This window comes from Anolis carolinensis, chromosome 5, assembly GCF_035594765.1.
Source record: "Anolis carolinensis isolate JA03-04 chromosome 5, rAnoCar3.1.pri, whole genome shotgun sequence".
NCBI classification, from domain to species: domain Eukaryota; kingdom Metazoa; phylum Chordata; class Lepidosauria; order Squamata; family Dactyloidae; genus Anolis; species Anolis carolinensis.
The window spans coordinates 171,813,842-171,832,959 of NC_085845.1; the positions used below are offsets into that span (position 1 = coordinate 171,813,842).

The 19,118-nt window shown below is 44.3% G+C and overlaps 1 protein-coding gene across 3 annotated transcripts in view; it reads right to left on the bottom strand.

Moving 5' to 3' along the window:
* Positions 1-7,254, bottom strand: part of mgat3 (beta-1,4-mannosyl-glycoprotein 4-beta-N-acetylglucosaminyltransferase) — a 49,200-nt gene extending 41,946 nt beyond the window's left edge. Inside the window, exon 1 of one of the 3 annotated variants that reach the window (XM_062982918.1) lies at positions 6,468-7,254. The gene's annotated coding sequence lies outside the window, so the exon portion shown is untranslated. Of the gene's footprint in view, positions 1-2; positions 4,854-6,467 lie in introns of those variants that run through there. The other 2 variants (XM_016993698.2, XM_016993697.2) reach the window with 2 other exon arrangements.
* Positions 7,255-19,118: the final 11,864 nt, after the last annotated feature.

Consider the following 19,118-nt stretch of genomic DNA (forward strand, 5'->3'; position numbering starts at 1 on the left):
ACCTGGCATCCAATGTGAAGCTGTGAAGAGAGACAGCCAGGTGCCTTTCACTTGCTGAACACAATCCTTAAGAATCCTTTGAATAGAAAACCCACTGAGCAGTAGTAGCTCAAAGAGAATTATGGCCCTGTGCAGAATTTCATCTCTTGGTTGGTATCTCAGCAGCACATAGCTGTATGAGTGAGAGGAATCAACAAGTTATGCAGCTACTCACTACCTGCCTATATCTTGCATATATATGTTTATCTGTGCTTTCAAGCCACCTGCTTTTTTAAAGTAATCTCGTGGCTTTCATTAGGTTTTCTTAGGCAAGGAATACTCTGAAGTGGTTTTGTGAGTTCTTTCTTCCAAAACAGTGTTTCCCAAATGTTGGTCTTCCATGTGTTTTGGACTTCGGCTCCCAGAATTCTGGACTGTTTGCAAAGCTATCTGGATCTTCTGGGGGTTGAATCTGAAATAACTGATGGAGTAAAGTTTGGGAAGCACTGCCTTAAATATAACATACAGCAGCTGGTATTTGTTTGAGGTCTCCCATCCAAGTACTAATCAGGAATGACCTTCCTTAGCTTTCAGGAAGAGATGGGACCTGGTGTATTCAAATGTTTATTCATATGTGCTGCATGACATCCACTTCCTTTAGGATCAAAATATATTGAAAGAATAGTCTAGATGGTATACCAGAGGTGGAGAGTGTGCAGCCCTATAAATATTTTTGGTGGCAACTCCCATCAGCTCTGAACAGCAGCTGATATAGGGAAGGAAAGATGAGAGTTGAAGTCCAACAAATGGGAGGAGGGAACACATTCCTTATAACCTACAAAAACAATGGCCAAGCAAGGGAAAAAGCTTGGAAAGGTTATTTTTTAATGGTACAACACCCAGAATTATCTATGACTACAATAAATGTATTCTATTCCACTCCCAGAATCCCCAGTTGCAGTTCCTTACAGCAGCATGAAAAAATACTTTCCCAGGTTCTAGCAAGGAAGGGAGCAATGCCTTTAATTGCCACATGATGGGATAGCAGAGTCAGATGGTGGAAGAAGTAAGTCTTACTTATTCTAACAGCTCTTAAAACAATCCTACCACAATAAACATACATGATGCAATTGATGAAGATTTGCAGATTGTGACTGAAACTTGTGTGAATATCCCTTCACACACCAACTTTAGCTTTTCCTCCCAATTTCTCTTTTTAAAACCTCCAAGAAAGGAAGTTCCTGAAACAGCTTCTTGGCCACTGCTATTTTGAGGGTTGCCCATTTTTTTCAAAGTTTTCTGTCCTTTAACAGATGTGTAGCAAACAGAAATTCAACAGATAAAATGTCTTCCAGCACAGAGATGCAGAAATTGGGGAGTGAGGAAGCTTTACAATTTGCAGTTTTCCTGTAGCCATAGAAAATGTAGGAGCCCAACAAAAGTTGATAACCATAAGTCAACTGCCATATGTATAATGGTACAAAATGTAAACACAAATAGAGGTGGGGAGCCGAACATGTACAATTATATGAACTTTGGGCACAGAAAGATTGTTCATCTCCCAGGAGATCCCTAGTGCAATGGTTGTACCAACTTCTGATTTCTAAGCTTATAAAATAAAATCAGACCCCTCCTTCCTCTCAAAAACCCAGGGCAATCTACTCTTTCTGACATTTTACATAAGGAAGGGGCCATCGCATGTCCACAAAGCAGATAAAAGTGCTCTAGGGAGACTATGGCATTTCACGCAGGCATCACAGACCCAAAGAAACATGATTGTATTAGAAGCAGCTGCTTGAACAACACTGATCTGGAAGCAAAGGCCTTCTCAGCAGAGCCGAGGAAAGTTCAATCATTCCAGCTGGCTATTTATACTCCACATCTAGTGAGATGTAGGATTCCAAAACAAGGGGTGTAGCTATACAACAGGCACACCTGCCCCATCTCTACTGCAAACCTGCCTTCAACCAAAAAGGTCCTGAAGCTAGCTTGGAGCTTTGCCATGACCTGTGATAATCTCAGGCTTCCTTCCAAGTTTACTGTGTACAAGACTTCACTGCAGACTCAAGGAGTCTCAAAGGGCAATGTAGAGACAGAAAAGACCTGGAATTTTCTCAGTGCATGAAATTCTTACTTCTCAGAGGGGACCACACCTCCCAGAACCCCCTGGGCCATCAGGAATTCATGGAGTTATAATCCAAGCATAACCTTTCCCACCCTCAAAGTGTCACTTTAGGGTATCATTTGTCTAGATCCGTGATTCCCAACCTTTAGGCCTCCAGGTGTTTTTGGACTTCAGCTCCCACAGTTCCTAACAGCTGGTAAGCTGGCTGGGATTTCTGGGAGTTGAAGTCCAAAACACCTGGAGGCCCAAAGGTTGGGAACCATTGCTAGATCTAGTTTCAAATAGATGTCCTTGTCTTTATTTTCTCATCCAGTGTAAGTGAGGCAGATTATACAACTGTTCTTTTTGTTCTTGGAATTGAAATTACTCTGGAGATGTTGCTTTGACATATTTTTCTTCTCTTGCTCCACTCAGGCAACCACCAACTATCAAAACTTTAGAGATCTAACAGTGATATAAGAGAGAGCTACATGTACATTCATTTTGTCCTCATTTTGTAATGCTTATTGGATCAAATAAGTCTTGTAGATTTAGTAAACAATAAAGCCTGTTTGACCAAATACCAATGGGATAGGAAAACCATATATGTTTACCTGTAGGTAAGCAACCCTATGGTGTCACTATGGGACAAGCAGAAACAGGAAAACCTTCACTAGGAAAATTTCTACTTGTCACATAGTCATAGAAGGTTTGGGGGTCCTGCTTTAAAAAAGGTGCCCACTTCTTTGTGGAATTCAAATCTGCTCCTAAATTTTCTCGTATGAGGGACAGAGTTTGGAAATGTTATTTTTTGGGCAACAACTTGATTCTCCCAGCCAGCATTGTGTAGGGGAATGCTACCCTAATGGGAAGAGAAATTGTCTGAAATGTATTTTTCAAAATATGGGGAAGGTAACAACAGCAGCAGTAAAGAAGTGACAGGCAACATGAGGTCTTGGATTGAGTGTTAAGGGAAAGACATGGGAATTCGTTTGGTAATTTCAGCTTCTTGTTGCTCCAAGTTTTGTTGTACAAAGTGGTACAGTTTTCTGCATGACTCAGTTTCTACTTCTGAGCATGTATGTGGGTAGGTTATGTTGGGAATTTTATAGATGAATCCATCTCTTCCCTTCTCCCCGATGCATGTGAGGGATATATAAGGCTACTCAACCTCCAGGAGATGAGGTTTCCTAGTGCACCAGATACATAGCATTTGCTGAAGATTAAAGTCTGATTCACACATGCACTTATTCACTCGTCAGTCATAACCAGATAACCACACTATCAAGCAAAGAAAGGCTTGAGCGAATGAGTCAGTTCCAATCAAACACCACAGATAAAAACTTAAAACTCACTGAAGATTCCCACCCGAAGGTGGTACTTTTTCAGTTCACGTGTTCACCTCCCAAGTCATCAAGGCTTGACTGACGTGAGACATCAATATGTAAACTCGCCCAGAGGTACAGCTAAACAAGTTCCATTGTAATTCAGCTAAACCCCAAACCCATTTGATAAGCCACTAATGGTTGCAACATCACTTCTACAACGCAGAAATAATAAGGCTGGCCTACCTTTCACAACCATTTTAAAGATTACAGGCATAACATATGTAATTTGCTCTCATCATTCAAAAGCTCTATATCCTTGCTGACGAGGAAACAGTTTTACCAATAATTTTAAGTTTTGAACAATGCATTCCTGTCAGGTTTCTGCAGATCTCCTTAAGGCAGTGAGAGACACTGACTAAGATTATCTCAGTGGGTATCCTACCAAAACCTTGAGGGAACAAAGTGAAGGAGGCAGCCCTGCCTTTCTACTCTTCCCTTCCTTCATGCTTGCTCTCTGCCCTCTTATTCGGTCTCTGTTGCTGTTGTCATTGTTGGGTGCCTTTAAGTCATTTTCGACCTATGGCATCCCTAAGGCATCATATCATAGGGTTTTTTGGGCAAGATTTGTTCAGAAGAGGCTTGCTGTTGCCTTCCTCTGAGGCAAAATACTGTCTAAAAGCAGGTCTGCAGCTGCAGCATTAGCTCTCCTCCTCGGCAGGATAACACCTTTGCTGTGTTCATGCAGACAGTCACATATCCCAGGGATGGAGCTGAAGGAGGTGGTTACTGCCACCCCTGCAAGAGATGGATGGATCAATAGAGCAAATCTGGCCGGTGGTGCTACATTACACACTACTGGAAAGAAAGCAGCACAACGCTGGCTCCTATAACTGATTTTATCAGTGTATTTTTAAAAATCTGGATATGCAAACAAGGGGTGGAAGGCAGGATAGACCACCTCCTTATTTGTGTGCATGGTAGATCGAGGCTGGGGTTCAAAAGCAGCTCCCCACCTCTTACCCCCTTTCCTGCCTAGAGAGTGCTGCAGGCTTGGCACCAATGCACCAAAGATACCCTCCTGGCATGGAGGTCGGGGAACAGATGGGCTGTGCCTGCAGTGCTTCTGCTTGTAGGTAGGCAGCCTTGGCAGGAGGTATACGTGTGTGCTGTATCTTTTTGTGGGAAAACAGAGAGAGGGAGTACATAGCCCACCCTTTCTGCTTTGGAATGGGAGTGATGGGGCCTTCTCTTGGGGGCAGGGAAACACCTTTGGCTCCATCCAGGTTCCTCCCCTCCCCCCGCCTGGCTATTCATACAAGTACAAGTGGGTTGCTTCTCTCTGGCTGCTGCTGAGCAGGAGTAGACACTTGGAATTGCTGGGTTGCTATGAGTTTTTCGGGCTGTATGGCCATGTTCCAGAAGCATTCTCTCCTGACATTTCACCTGCATCTATGGCTGGCATCTTCGGAGGTTGTGAGGTATGTTGGACACTAGACAGGTGGAGTTTATATACCTGTGGAATGTTCAGGGTGGGAGAAAGAACTCTGGTCTGTTGGAGGCAGGTGTGAATGTTTCAATTAATCACCTTGATTAGCATTAACTAGTCTTACAGCTTCAAAGTCTGGCTGCTTCTTGCCGGGGGATCCTTTGTTGAGATGTGTTAGCGGGCCCTGATGGTTTCATGTCTGAAATTCCCCTGTTTTCAAAGTGTTGTTCTTTATTTACTGTCCTGATTCTAGAGGGTTTTTTTAAAAAAAAATACTGATAGCCAGATTTTGTTCATTTTCATGTTTTCCTCCTTTCTGTTGAAATTGTCCACATGCTTGTAGATTTCAATGGCTTCTCTGTGTAGTCTGACATGGTGGTTGTTAGAGTGGTACAGCATATCTGTGTTCTCAAATAATACACTGTGTCCAGGTTGGTTCATACACAGAGAAGCCATTGAAATCCACAAGCATGTGGATAATCTCAACAGAAAGAAGGAAAGCATGAAAATGAACAAAATCTGGCTACCAGTATTTTAAAAACTCTAAAATCAGGACAATAAATAAAGACCAAGATTTAGAAAACAGAGGAATTTCTGACATGAATCAATCAGGGCCAACTAACACCTTCCAACAAAGGATTCCCCCGGCAGTAAACAGCCAGAATTTGAAGCTGAAAGGCTAGTCAGTGCTAATCAAGGTGGCCAATTGCAACATTCACGCCTGCCTCAAACAGACAAGAGTTTTGTCTCCCACCCTGGATATTTCAGATATATAAATCCCACTTGCCTAGTTTCCAACAGACATCACAACCTCTGAGGATGCCGGCCATATATGCAGGCGAAATGTCAGGAGAGAATGCTTCTAGAACATAGCCAAACAGCCCAGAAAACTCACAGCAACCTAGTGATTCCAGCCATGAAAGCCTTCGATAACACTTGTCCCTTCTTCTCCCTGGGCTCCTGAACTACATAAGCAGTTGCTGTTGCAGCAGTGTCTGCAGGCAGGGTCCTTGGCATTGCCTTTCTTCAACACACACACACATACACAGTTGATGCTGCCCAAATCTCAAAGGGAAGTCAGAGTGGAGAGAGAAGTGCACCTGGAGATGTCCCTCCTGACGGAAGGGGGATGAGGTGCCTGGTCCTCCAGAGGCCCCGGGATCGACCAATTGGGGATTAGAGGAGGGCAGAGAGAGAGAGAGAGAGAGAGAGAGAGAGAGAGAGCATCCTTCCTCCTCTCCTCTGAGCCCTACAAACAGGCTGGAGCAGCCCCTGCCTTGAAACAATTCCCTGGGAAAGATCATCCTCTTTTTCTTGCCTCTGAGACAAATACAAAGAGGGATGGATGGAAAGCGGGAGAACATGAGGATGGAGAAAGGGGGTACCAGAGGAGGAGGATGCAGGGGTGGAAATCGGAGACAAAAGGGAAGATGGATGGAGAGATGGGGAGGGATGGGGGCAGGAGGGCAACGGGAGAGAAGAAAGCAGGGGAGGAGAGGTAGAAAGAGGCAGAGGGAAAGGAAGGTCTTTTGATGATCAGGAAGGTGGGAAGGGTTCTTCTCCCACTCACCCATCGCCCGTCGCCTTTCAGCAGCAGCAACAGCAGCGTCGTCGGCGCCTCCGGCTCCTCTGCCTCCTGGGCCCCCGGTGAGGCGATGCTGGGATCCGGAGCAGCCGCAGCGGCATCGTCTCGCCCCATCCCGGCTCCCTGCAGCCGCGCATGGCTCAGCCCGGGCGAAGAACCCTCCGCCCCCGACGCTTCGCCCCCAGAAGCAGCAGCAGCAGCAGAGCAGCCTCCTTCTCCCTCCTCCTCCTCCTCCTCCTCCTCCTCCTCCTCCTCTGCAGGGGCGGGAGGGGGCGAGCGAGCAGCCCACCAAGCCGGGTGCGGATCTGAATGCGGGGCGGGGGCGAGGAAGGCGAGAGAGAGAGAGAGAGAGAGAGAGAGAGAGAGAGAACGAGATTGGCGAGGCGGCCCTTGGAAGCCAGAGAAATAGGGACTGGCGAGAGGAGGGGCCAAGGCAAGGCAAGGCGAAGGGAGGCAATCCCCCCTCCCTCCCTCCCTCTCTCTCCCCGAAGGAGAATCAAACACTAATATTTCTGATAATAACGCGATCAAGGCTCCTCCTCCGTCCTCTCTTCCTCCTCCTCCTCTGCTGCCAAAGGAAGGAGCCAGATGCTCAGAGAGAGCACAGGTTGGGAGGACTGGGCTCTCCTTGTCCTCTCTCTTCGGGCCTTGGGTCAGTCTGGGGGTTCCCCCTTCTCCCTCCCCCCCAAAAAAAGAGATTTCTCCCTTCCCCTTCTCCAAAGGCAGCAGCAGAGCTCCCTTCCGCCTCTGGGTTAAAAATATCCCTTCCACCCCCAGACGCAGCAGCCGCAGCAGAGGCAGCAGCAACAACAACAAAAGTGTAGGGATGGAGCGGGAGAGAAGCAATAGGGAGAGCAAGCCGGGAAGGAGAATGTTTGTGTGTGTGTATGTGTATTGGGGGTTGTGTTAAGTCATCTCAGCCGCAGCATCAGACCAGGAGCCGCATCTCAGCCTTGGCAACATTTCTTTAGGTGGGACCTTCCACTGCCCACTCCTGCCTCTCTACACCCACCCCTCCAGCTTGAAGGTTGAAGGCAAACAATTCCAATTATGTGTTGTCCAAGGTTTTCATGGCCAGGATCACTGGGTTGCTGTGAGTTTTCCGGGCTGTATGGCCATGTTCCAGAAGCATTCTCTCTTGACGTTTCGCCCACATCTATGGCAGGCATCCTCACAGGTTGTTGAGGTTTGTTGGAAACTAGACAAGTAGGATTTATATATCCGTGAAAGGTCCAGGGTGGGAGAAAGAACTCCCATGTCTGTTGGAGGCAGGTGTGAATTTTTCAATTAATCACCTTGATTAGCATTGAATAGCCTTGCAGCTTCAAAGCCTGGCTGATTCCTGCCAGGGGGGATCCTTTGTTGGGAGGTGTTAGCTAGTTGAGTCATGTCTGGAACTCCCCTATTTTCAGAGTGTTGTTCTTTATTTATTGCCCTGATTTTAGAGATTTTTAATACTGGGCCCCCGGTGGCACAGTTCGTTAAAGCGCTGAGCTGCTGAACTTGCAGACCCAAAGGTCCCAGGTTCAAATCCCAGGAGCGGAATAAGCACCCGCTGTTAGCCCCAGCTCCTGCCAACCTAGCAGTTCGAAAACATGCAAATGTGAGTAGATTAATAGGTACCGCTCCAGTGGGAAAGTAATGGCACTCCATGCAGTCATGCCAGCCACATGACCTTGGAGATGTCTACGGACAACGCCGGCTCTTCAGCTTAGAAATAGAGATGAGCACCAACCCCCAGAGTCGGTCACGACTGGACTTAACGTCAGGGGAAACATTTACCTTTACCTAATACTAGTAGCCAGATTTTGTTCATTTTCATGGTTTCCTCCTTTCTGTTGAAATTGTCCACATGCTTGTGGATTTCAATGGCTTCTCTGTATAGTCCAGTGGTTCTCAACCTGTGGGTCCCCAGATGTTTTGGCCTTCAAAACCCAGAAATCCTAACAGCTGGTGAACTGGCTGGGATTTCTGGGAATTGTAGGCCAAAACACCTGGGGACCCACAGGTTGAGAACCACTGGTGTAGTCTGACATGGTGGTAATTAGAGTGGTCCAGCATTTCTGCATTTTCAAATAATATGCTGTGTTCAGGTTGGTTCATCAAGTGCTCTGCTAGGACTGACTTCTCTGGTTGAGTTAGTCTGTGCCCTTCATGTTTTTTATTTGTGTCTGGGCCCTATGTTTGGTGGTCCCTGTGTAGACTTGTCCACAGCTGCGTGGTAAACAGTATTTTACTGTCCTGATTTTAGAGTTTTTTTAAATATTGGCAGCCAGACTTTGTTCATGTTCATGGCTTCCTCCTTTCTGTTGAGATTGTCCACATGCTTGAGGATTTCAACAGCCTCTCTGTGTAGTCTGACATGGTACACAACGCCCAGGCACGAATCAAGGAATATAAACGGCACTGCAGACTTAACCAGAGAAGTCAGCCATAGCAGAGTACTTGATGAACCATCCTGGGCACAGCATATTATTTGAAAACACAGAAATGCTGGACCACACTAACAACACCATGTCAGACTACACAGAGAAGCCATTGAAATCCACAAGCATGCGGACAATTTCAACAGAAAGGAGGAAAACATGAAAATTAACAAAATCTGGCTATCAGTATTTTAAAAACTGTACAATCAGGGCAGTAAATAATAATAATAATAATAATAATAATAATAATAATAATAATAATAATAATAATAATAATACTTTATTTATATCCTGCCACCATCTCCCAGGGGGACTCGGGGCGGCTCACAAAATACTCAAGGTGTGACATACAAAATACAACAAGTGCAAAAAAAAAAACATGGGCAATAAACAGTCAAGAGATCAATAGGTACAGCTCCAGTGGGAAGGCCATGTGGTCATGCCAGTCACATAACCTAGGAGGTGTCTGTGGACAACGCTGGCTCTTCGTCTTAGAAATTGAGATGAGCACCAACCCCGAGAGTTGGACACAACTGGACTTAATGTCGGGGAAAACCATACACACACACACATATATATACAGTAGAGTCTCACTTATCCAACATAAACGGTATTATGTTGGATAATAAGGAGAGATTAAGGAAAAGCCTATTAAACGTCAAATTACCTTATTATTTTACAAATTAAGCACCCAAACATCATGTTATACAACAAATTTGACAGAAAAAGTAGTTCAATATGAAATAATGCTCTGTAGTAATTACTGTATTTACGAATTTAGCACCAAAATATCACGATTTATTGAAAACATCAACTACAAAAATGTGTTGGATAATCCAGAACGTTGGATAAGCGAGTGTTGGATAAGTGAAATTCTATTGTATGTATCTCCCCTTGCCAAGGCTTAGACTTAATGTCAAGGGGAAACCTTTCCCTTTACTTAACTGTTCTGAAAACCGAATATTTTGCATTTTAAGCTCTGTATCTGCCACTTGAGTCTCCATGATCAAGGGTGAACAAAAGTGCATAAATCCCAATATTTTGGGATATTTTATTGTGTGACTTGATGCTTCTGATTTATAATCTGGCTCAAAATAGCCTTCCTTCCCCCACCCACCACAACAGAAAAGTCCAATCCAATAATATAAAGAACAGCATTCAGAAAACAGAGGGAATTCCAGACATGAATCAATGGGGGACAGCTAACACCGCCGAAGAAAGGCTTCCCCCAGGAAGGAATCAGCCAGGCTTTGAAGCTGCAAGGCTTTTTAATGCAAATCAAGGCGATTAATTGAAACCTTCACACTTGCCTCTAACAGACAAGAGTTCTTTCTCCCACCCTGGACATTATTCCACAGATGTATAAACCCCAATTGCTTAGTTTCCAATAGACCCCACAACCTCTGAGGATGCCTGCCATAGATGTGGGTGAAACGTTAGGAGAGAATGCTTCTGGAACATGGCCATACAGCCTGGAAAGATCACAGCAACCCAGAGATTCCGGCCATGAAAGCCTTGGACAACACAATTTTCCTAGGAATCCCGGCGGAGGTGTGTTTGGGAGCGTGGGGGGTACCACGCTGGGCGTGTTTCTCTCTCTGGGCGCGCACACAGCGCTTCTGTTCTGCCCTGAGGGGACACAAAGGGGCGCCTTGTGTTGCCCAGTGGGGAGGGGAGGGGAGGGGAGGGCGCCGTGGGCCTTGCCGAGCCTTTGAGTCGGGCAAACGGAAAGGAAGCGAACCCGCGCCAGGCTCAAGGGACCAAGCAGGGGACCCTTGGCCGGGGAAAGCCTGGGTTCAAATCTCTGCAGCTCTCTCCACTCCTCCTGTGAACTCGGGGTATAACTGAGTGACAACTGGCCATGTGGAAAGGATCTCGGAGTCTTCGTAGACAAGCCTGCAAGATGAACATGGGCTCACAGTGTGATGGGGCAGCTAATACAGCCAATGCGATTCTAGGCTGCATGAATAGTGGGAAGTGAGGAGCCTCCGGTGGCCTAGGGGATAAAAGCCTTGTGACTTGAAGGTTGGGTTGCTGACCTGAAGGCTGCCAGGTTCGAATCCCACCCGGGAAGAGCGCAGATGAGCTCCCTCTATCAGCTCCAGCTCCATGCGGGGACATGAGAGAAGCCTCCCACAAGGATGGTAAAACATCTAAAACATCCGGGCGTCCCCTGGGTAACGTCCTTGCAGACGGCCAATTCTCTCACTCCAGAAGTAACTCTGGTTGCTCCTGACACGAAGAAAGAAGTCATGGTCCCACTGTGTTCTGCTTTGATCAGACATTGCCTGGAAAGCCCTGTCTAGTTCTGGGCACCACAGCTCAAGGGGGATATCCTTGTAATCTTTAACAATGACTTGGAAAAAAGAACATACTTACCAAATTTGCAGATGATGCCAAACTGGAAGGGATAGCATACCTCAGAGGACAGGATCAGAATCCGAAATGATCTTAACAGATTAGAGAACTGAGCCAAAACTATCCATAAGGAGAAATGTAAGGTACTACACCAGGCTTGGGCAAACTTGGTCCCTCCAGGTGTTTTGGACTTCAACTCCCACAATTCCTAACAGCCTGCCGGCTGTTAGAAATTGTGGGAGTTGAAGTCCGAAACACCTGGAGGGTCCAAGTTTGCCCAAGCCTGAACTACACAAGGGCATAAAAATAGAAATGCCCAGATATAGGATGGGTGACACCTGAGTACATTTGATTGGGATTTAGGAGTGGGCTGCTGTGAGTTTTCCGGGCTGTATGGCCATGTTCCAGAAGCATTCTTTCCTGACATTTACCTGCATCTATGGCAGGCATCCTCAGAGGTAATGAGATATGTTGGAAACCAGTCAAGTGGGTTTTATCTATATGTTCAGGGTGGGAGAAAGACCTCTTGTCTGTTTGAGGCAGGTGTGAATGTTTCCATTGGAAACATTGATTAGCCTTAAGTAGTCTTGCAGCTTCAAGTTCTGGCTGCTTACTGCCTGGGGGAATCCTTTGTTGGGAGGTGTTAGCTGGCTCTGATTGATTGTCTGGAATTTGAAATCCACAAGCATGTGGACAATTTCAATAGAAAGAAGGAGACCATGAAAATGTGGCTACCAGTATTTAAAAAAAATTCTAAAATCAGGACTCCAAATAAAGAACACCACTCAGAAACCAGAGGAATTGCAGACATGAATCAATCAGGGCCAGCTAACAACTTCCAACAAAGGATTCTCCTGGCAGTAAGTAGCCAGACCTTGAAGCTGAAAGACTAGTCAATACTAATCAAGGCAGCCAATTGAAACACTCACACTTGCCTCAAACAGACAGGCGTTCTTTCTCCCACCCTGAACATTCCACAGATATATAAACCTCACTTGACTTGTTTCCAAAAAAAAAGCAAGGCTTTTCAATGCTAATGAAGGTGATTAATTGAAACATTCACACTTGCCTCCAACAGACAAGAGTTCTCTCTCAAACCCTGGACTTTCCAGAGATCTATAAATCCCAATTGCCTAGTTTCCAATATACATCACAACCTCTGAGGATGCCTGCCATAAATACAGGTGAAACATCAGGAAAGAATGCTTCTGGAACATGGCCCTACAGCCTGGAAAACTCACAGCAACTCGGTGATTTTGGCCATGAAAGCCTTCAACAACGTATTCAGGAGTCTTAGTAGACCACAACTGAACATAAATCAACAGTGTGATGTGACAGCCAATGATTCTCGGCTGCAACAATAGGAATATCATGTCTAGATTGAGGGAAGTCATAGCTCTATCCTATTCTGCATTGTTCGGATCTCACCTGGAATATTGTGTCCAGTTCAAGAAGGAGATGGTGGACAAGATGGAACATGTCCAGGGAAGGGCAACCAAAATAACCAAGGGTTTGGAAGCCAAGTCTTATGAGGAGTGGTTTAGGAAGCTGGGTATGTTTAGCTTGGAGTAGAGAAGGTTAGGAGGGGATATAATAGCCATATTTTAATATCTGAAAGGAGGATGTCACATTGAGGAAGGGTAAAGTGTGTTTTCTCCTGCTCTGGATACTAGGACAAAAAGCAATGGATTCAAATGGCAGAAATAGAGATTCAATCTAAACATAAGAAATAACTTCCTGATGGTAAGAGGTGTTTGACAGTGGGATATATATACTGCCTTGGAATCTGATGGAGTCTTCTTCTCTGGAGGTCTTTAAACAGAAACTAGGTGGCCATCTGTTCAGGGATGCTTTGATTGTGTCCCTGCATGACAGAATTAGAGCCCTGATGGTGCAACGGGTTAAACCGCTGAGCTGATGAACTTGCTGACCAAAAGGTTGGTGGTTTGAATCCGGGTAGTGGGGTGAGCTCCCGCTGTCAGCCCCAGCTTCTGCCAACCTCGCAGTTTGAAAACATGCAAATGTGAGTAAATCAATAGGTACATCTCCAGCAGGAAAGTAATGGCGCTCCATGCAATCATGCCAGCCACATGACCTTGGAGTTGTCCATGGACAACCCCGGCTCTTCGGCTTAGAAATGGAGATGAGCACCAACCCCCAGAGTTGGACACGACTAGACTTCATGTCAGGGGAATATCTTTACCTTTTCCTTTGGCAGAATAGGACTGGATGGCCCTGATGTTCTTTTCCCACTCTGCAAATGTATGATCCTATGAAATGGACCCTGTCCCAGCAGGTTGGGGCATAAATGCTGGCTGAAGGTGCAATGATTTTGAAGACAATCTCCCATGTTTTCTGCTCAAGCATCAGCCAACAACCCTGTTATGAAAACATTTTCAAGGGGTTTTCCCAGTAGATCATCTGTGTCTCCAGGCCATTGTTACTTTTTCATTTTTCATTCCAAATAGAATTCCCTGCCCCACCCTTTGCAGTAATAATTTATCTTTTAAAATCCTCCAGTACTCTCAAAGTGCATTATTTGTCTACTGGGAATAAGGAACTTGGGGGAGGGTCTAATTTATAAAAAAAATTCAAAGACCATTCAATGTACTGCACAGGTTTTATGGCTAGGCACTTACTGGGCAAGGCTTGTGTGACTCCACAACTGATAAAGGCCAATTCCTTCATCACTAGATCTTGCCATTAACACTTAGAAGGTTAATTGATGCATTGATCGCTTTTACGAAGCTGGGAAGTTCCCACTTTATTGTTCAAAGCTAAAAGTATTTTTTTTTCCTTGAAGAAAAATCACTCCATGCAAGCCAAAAGCAAATTTCTGACTAATTTTTATTTTGATTTATTTAGTTATTCTCACATAAGTAAAGTCTGGCTGTCTTGAAAGGGTGGAGGAGTATGGGACCACCTAGACATTTTTTTACAACAACACCCATCCTTCCTTAATATTGACTATGCTAGCTGGGTGGTTGGGAGTTTAAGTCAAACTATCAAAAATAATTGCACCCAGTCTTTGGGCACATATCCTTTTGGTAAATGTGAATCTCCATAAACATGTGGAGACCACCTTTTGAAAAACACTAGTCAAGAAAAGCATAACATTATTAGAAGTCAACCCTTTGAACAAGTGATATTAGCATTGATGTAATGGCACACAGGTAACTCAGCTGTTAAACTGAAGAATCATGTCTTTGAACTGCCAAGGACAAAGGCATGCCACTATGAAAATATATTTGGTTAGCAAAAGATGGTTGTTTCTTTGCAGTTATAATTTCCCAAAAGATATACACTCCCTTTAAAAATCTTTTAGTTTAAAGATAAAAAAAACAAACCCTTTGAAAAATAACATATCTTGTTTACTCATTAACATCTATTATTAATTCACCATACAGGCACATTTCTCATTAAAGTTTAGTTACAGATAGGATGCAGCCTCTCTGTGTTGAGTACACTGCGTATCATTCTTAATCAATAGTCCATACTCATTAAGTATACTTGTACTCACTGAAGTCCATAAGCATACTTCTATATTGAAGTCCAAACAGCAACATACATGCATCCACCTCCACTGAGGTGTAAAGCAGACTACCTATAAAATGGAATCTTGAGTCTGAACATGCTCAGTACAATCATACCAAAGGGGTACAGGTGCCTAAGGGACAAAGTGTGAATTCCTTTATAACACACACACACACAGTGTAAGGAAGATAACTTGATTCTGTATGATCCTGGAAGTTCAGGAGCCTCAGGTCTAGTTAGTACTGGGATGGGAGATCAACAATGAATGCCTGGTACAGTAGGCTGTATTTCAGAGGAAGGAACTGGCAAAGCCATCTATGAATATTCCTTGCCTAAGAAAACCCTATGAAATTCATGGTGGTCACCATACATTTAAATAACTTGAAGACATGCATAGACACACAATTGAAGGAAAATGAACTGTATTCTTGTTGGAAACATTATTTTGGGGATTGCAATTGGTTATGGACATCAGATGTGCTGCCTAGGAATCCTTGCCCAAGTAACTTTTCTGAACTGGATGATCTGGAGAACTGTGTAAGTGTGCATTAGGCTTGCTCAAATAATTCGTTTTCCCCGTTAACCGTTATTAATTCGTTATTTTCGTTTGTTTTGAAGCAATATACGGCATTGGTTGTCCACACGTCTGGATATCGCGGTTTCGAATCGCGAGAGGCCGTTTTTCGTTATGTCGTCGTTTTTTTCGTTAGGAAAAAAAAGCTTTTGCAAATCACCCAAACTCCCACCATTCAGGCCCTTTCCTTTTGCCCCTCAGCAAAAGGGGCGTCACGGGCTCAGCCAATGGGAGGGGGCGAGGGGGAAGGAGGCCGAGGAGGAGGAGGAAGACGGAGGGGGGAAATGGCTGCCGCCGCCGCCGCCTCACCTCAGCTCAGGCCTGGTGTCTCTCTGTGAGGCGGGAAGGCGGCGGATGGAGCCGGGAATGGAGAGACCGAGAGAGACAGAGAGGGGTCCGGCGGTGAGGTTTTGACGTCTGTGCGAAGCTAGGCAAGTGGGGTTTATATATCTGTGGAAGGTCCAAGGTGGGAGAAAGAACTCTTGTCTGTGGGAGGCAAGTGTGAATGTTGCAATTGGTCACCTTGATTAGCATTGAATAGCCTTGCAGCTTCAAAGCCTGGCTGCTTCCTACCTGGGGGAATCCTTTGTTGGGAGGTATTAGCTGGCCCTGATTGTTTCCTGTCTGGAATTCCCATTTTCTGGGTGTTGTTCTTTTACTGTCCTGATTTTAGCTTTTCTGTAGCTAAAAATGCATATAAAATTGATTCTATAGGGAGGATAAATTATTGGATTTCAACTCCTACAGCTTGGCTTTCTCTGCCAATAATGGTACCCATCTTGGATATTGTAAGGGATTTATTATTATTATTATTATTATTATTATTATTATTATTATTATTATTATTAGACCTTGCTCCCAGGAAGGTGCCTTCGCTGTGGCTCCCAACTTATCTATCTATCTACCTTTCCACATATTCTCCACATTGTGTGGATGTGTATGTATATTATATATATATACATGAGCCCCGATGGCGAAGTGTGTTAAAGCACTGAGCTGCTGAACTTGCAGACCGAAAGGTCCCAGGTTCAAATCCCGGGAGCAGAGTGAGTGCCCGCTGTTAGCTCCAGCTTCTGCCAACCTAGCAGCTTGAAAACATGCCAATGTGAGTAGATCAATAGGTACCGCTCTGGCGGGAAGGTAATGGCACTCCATGTAGTCATGCCGGCCACATGACCTTGGAGGTGTCTATGGACAACACTGGCTCTTGGGCTTAGAAATGGAGATGAGCACCAACCCCCAGAGTCAGACATGACTGAACTTAACGTCAAGGGATACCTTTACCTTTACCTATACACACACACACACAAACACACACACACATATGCAGGGACTATATATATACACAGTATATATCACACACACACCAATTTAACAAAGTTTCAGCCACAAAAACAAAGTTTCTGAAGTAGAACAATGACTTTCACAGTAAAGACAACCCAATTTAACAGGAAATAAGACTTTCAAACCAGGAACAGATTTCTGCAATTATTAAAAAATGGTTTATTATAAAAGCTATGAAAATTCGCCAAAAATCAGAGGATAAGGGAAACGTTCCAAATTTTGGTGAGCTATCAGTGTTAAATGTGTTCTACCACTGTACCAAGTTTGAAGAAGATCACTCAAAAAATGAGGGTGGGAGAGTCCTGTAAAGTCCTCTCCCTCTGTGCTGTTTTTGGGAATTGCGCATGCGCGTCCGCCATTAACGAATTAATTTAGAAAATAACAAATTTTCGTTAATTTCGAATTTTTTGGGGGGCAAAATTCAGAAATACCTTCAAAAACGAAACGCTGCCCCCCTCTACTTTTGCAACGAGTTTAGAATCAAATTTTTCGTGGATCGATCAAGCCTAGTGTGCATGAATATAGTCTCTTTAGGGAATGTTTCCCCCATTTATTTCTCACATGGATCGGTTTTCATATGAATTGTCTTGCTGGATCTGAGCCAAGGCCTATCTTGTCCAGCTTCCTGTTTTTCTCCGTGGACAACCAGAAGCCTGCTGGGAATCCTATAAGCAAGATATTAGCTATCTTTTCCCTGTTTTTCCCTGTCAACTGGTTTTCAGAGGCATATCCTGGAAGTCATAAACAGATCTCACATCAATCTGGCCTATATGTTGCTGCATTATTCAGCCCCTTAGGTTTAGCACTGCTTCGAACTCAGTTTGCAGAAGCAAGAGATGTGAAGTTCTTGGATGGAAATGCACACCACAATCTTAGCAGGTTGTTTGTTATTGCCAGGTTTCTTCAAATAAGCTCTGACTTATGGTAGCTATTTCAGGCAAGGTTTAGAAGTGATTTGCCATTGCCTTCCTCTGAGGCTGAGAGAGTGTGACTTGCCCAAGGTCATTCAGTGAGTTTCCATAGCTGAGTGGAGATTTGAATCCTGAACTTCCAGCATCCCAATCCAATCCTCAAACTATTGTGTACCATGGTGGCTCTCTATCTCAGCAGACAGATGCACACAAATTGTCATTGTCTGGAAAAGTTAGGTTTCGGGACTACAGATGCCAGCATCCCCACATGAAATTCCTGAATTTACTTGGATTTCTAAAGCAAGCCCATATGGGTCTGGTGTAGAACAAGCAAAGGAGAGATATTATCCTTGAAAAATGACGCATTGTGGCATGGTCTATGCTATCTATGTAGGTTTCTGTACTTGTTAATCTTTAAGATGCCATTAGGCTTTGTTATTTTTAGATGCGTATGTGAGGGGAAATGTGGTGGTGGCAGGAACATCACAGAAAAAAAGAGATGATTCACTAGTTTCCTTTGAGCTTAAATCTCCCATGTCCTCCCTAAGTTTACCTTCTGGAAGGACACCTTAGACCAAGACCATGTGCATGAATCTGTGTGTGAACATCCTTTTGCACACTGGAAGTGCAGCTGTGGTGAAAGAAGGGGACAAGCATCTAAATTACTTGCAATTCTGAAGGGAAGAGCAATCCACTTACAGTGTTTCCGGTATGCAATTGTGGACATTCACTCCCATGTGAATTGCCTGCCATAAATGGCACACCAATTACAGACTCAGAGAAAGTGCAGCTGCAGAAGGCTTTGAGGGATCACTTGGGAAAGCATATAGAAGATGAAGATGGATTAAAATACTTTAAAATAAGAAGATTAAGAGCTGATGCCATCCAGTGGATGTTTATTTTTTCCATCCCATTCGTTTGAAAGGGAGGGAGTGGAACACGCACTATGCTCTCCCATTAAGATCAATACAATTGAAAAGTGGTTAATTTTAGTTCAAGTGTATCTAAACCGTCTAGTGACTTTGAGATGAAATGAGGTGGGCAGTGGCATTCTGGCTTCCTAAAACAAAGGAATCCTGTTCTCTTTACGACACATGTTTTAGGGCCCTTTCATACTATACAATTTTAGCACTATGTTTTATACTGTAACTTCCATGATGGCATCTGTAAAGGATCGTTCCGGCAGGGGAGATCTTTTTCTTGATATCCCACCTTTGCCAACATTAAATATTATGCCAAGACAAAAGGCTTTTTAGGCAGGGAGTGATCTCTATTTCAAGATCCCCAACAATATACACGTAAGTGTGTGCGTGCACACATGCGATGTAAAGAGATACTATCCTTATTGAAACAAAGAAAGGTTTATTTCTGAATTCTTTGGCACATAAAGCGTATTTTGTTACAAAGATTCTTTTCTTCAGTTCCACTTGGTTGTTATGATAGATATTGTCTTGCACTGACTTGGTTATGCAAAGCTGTTAATATATAA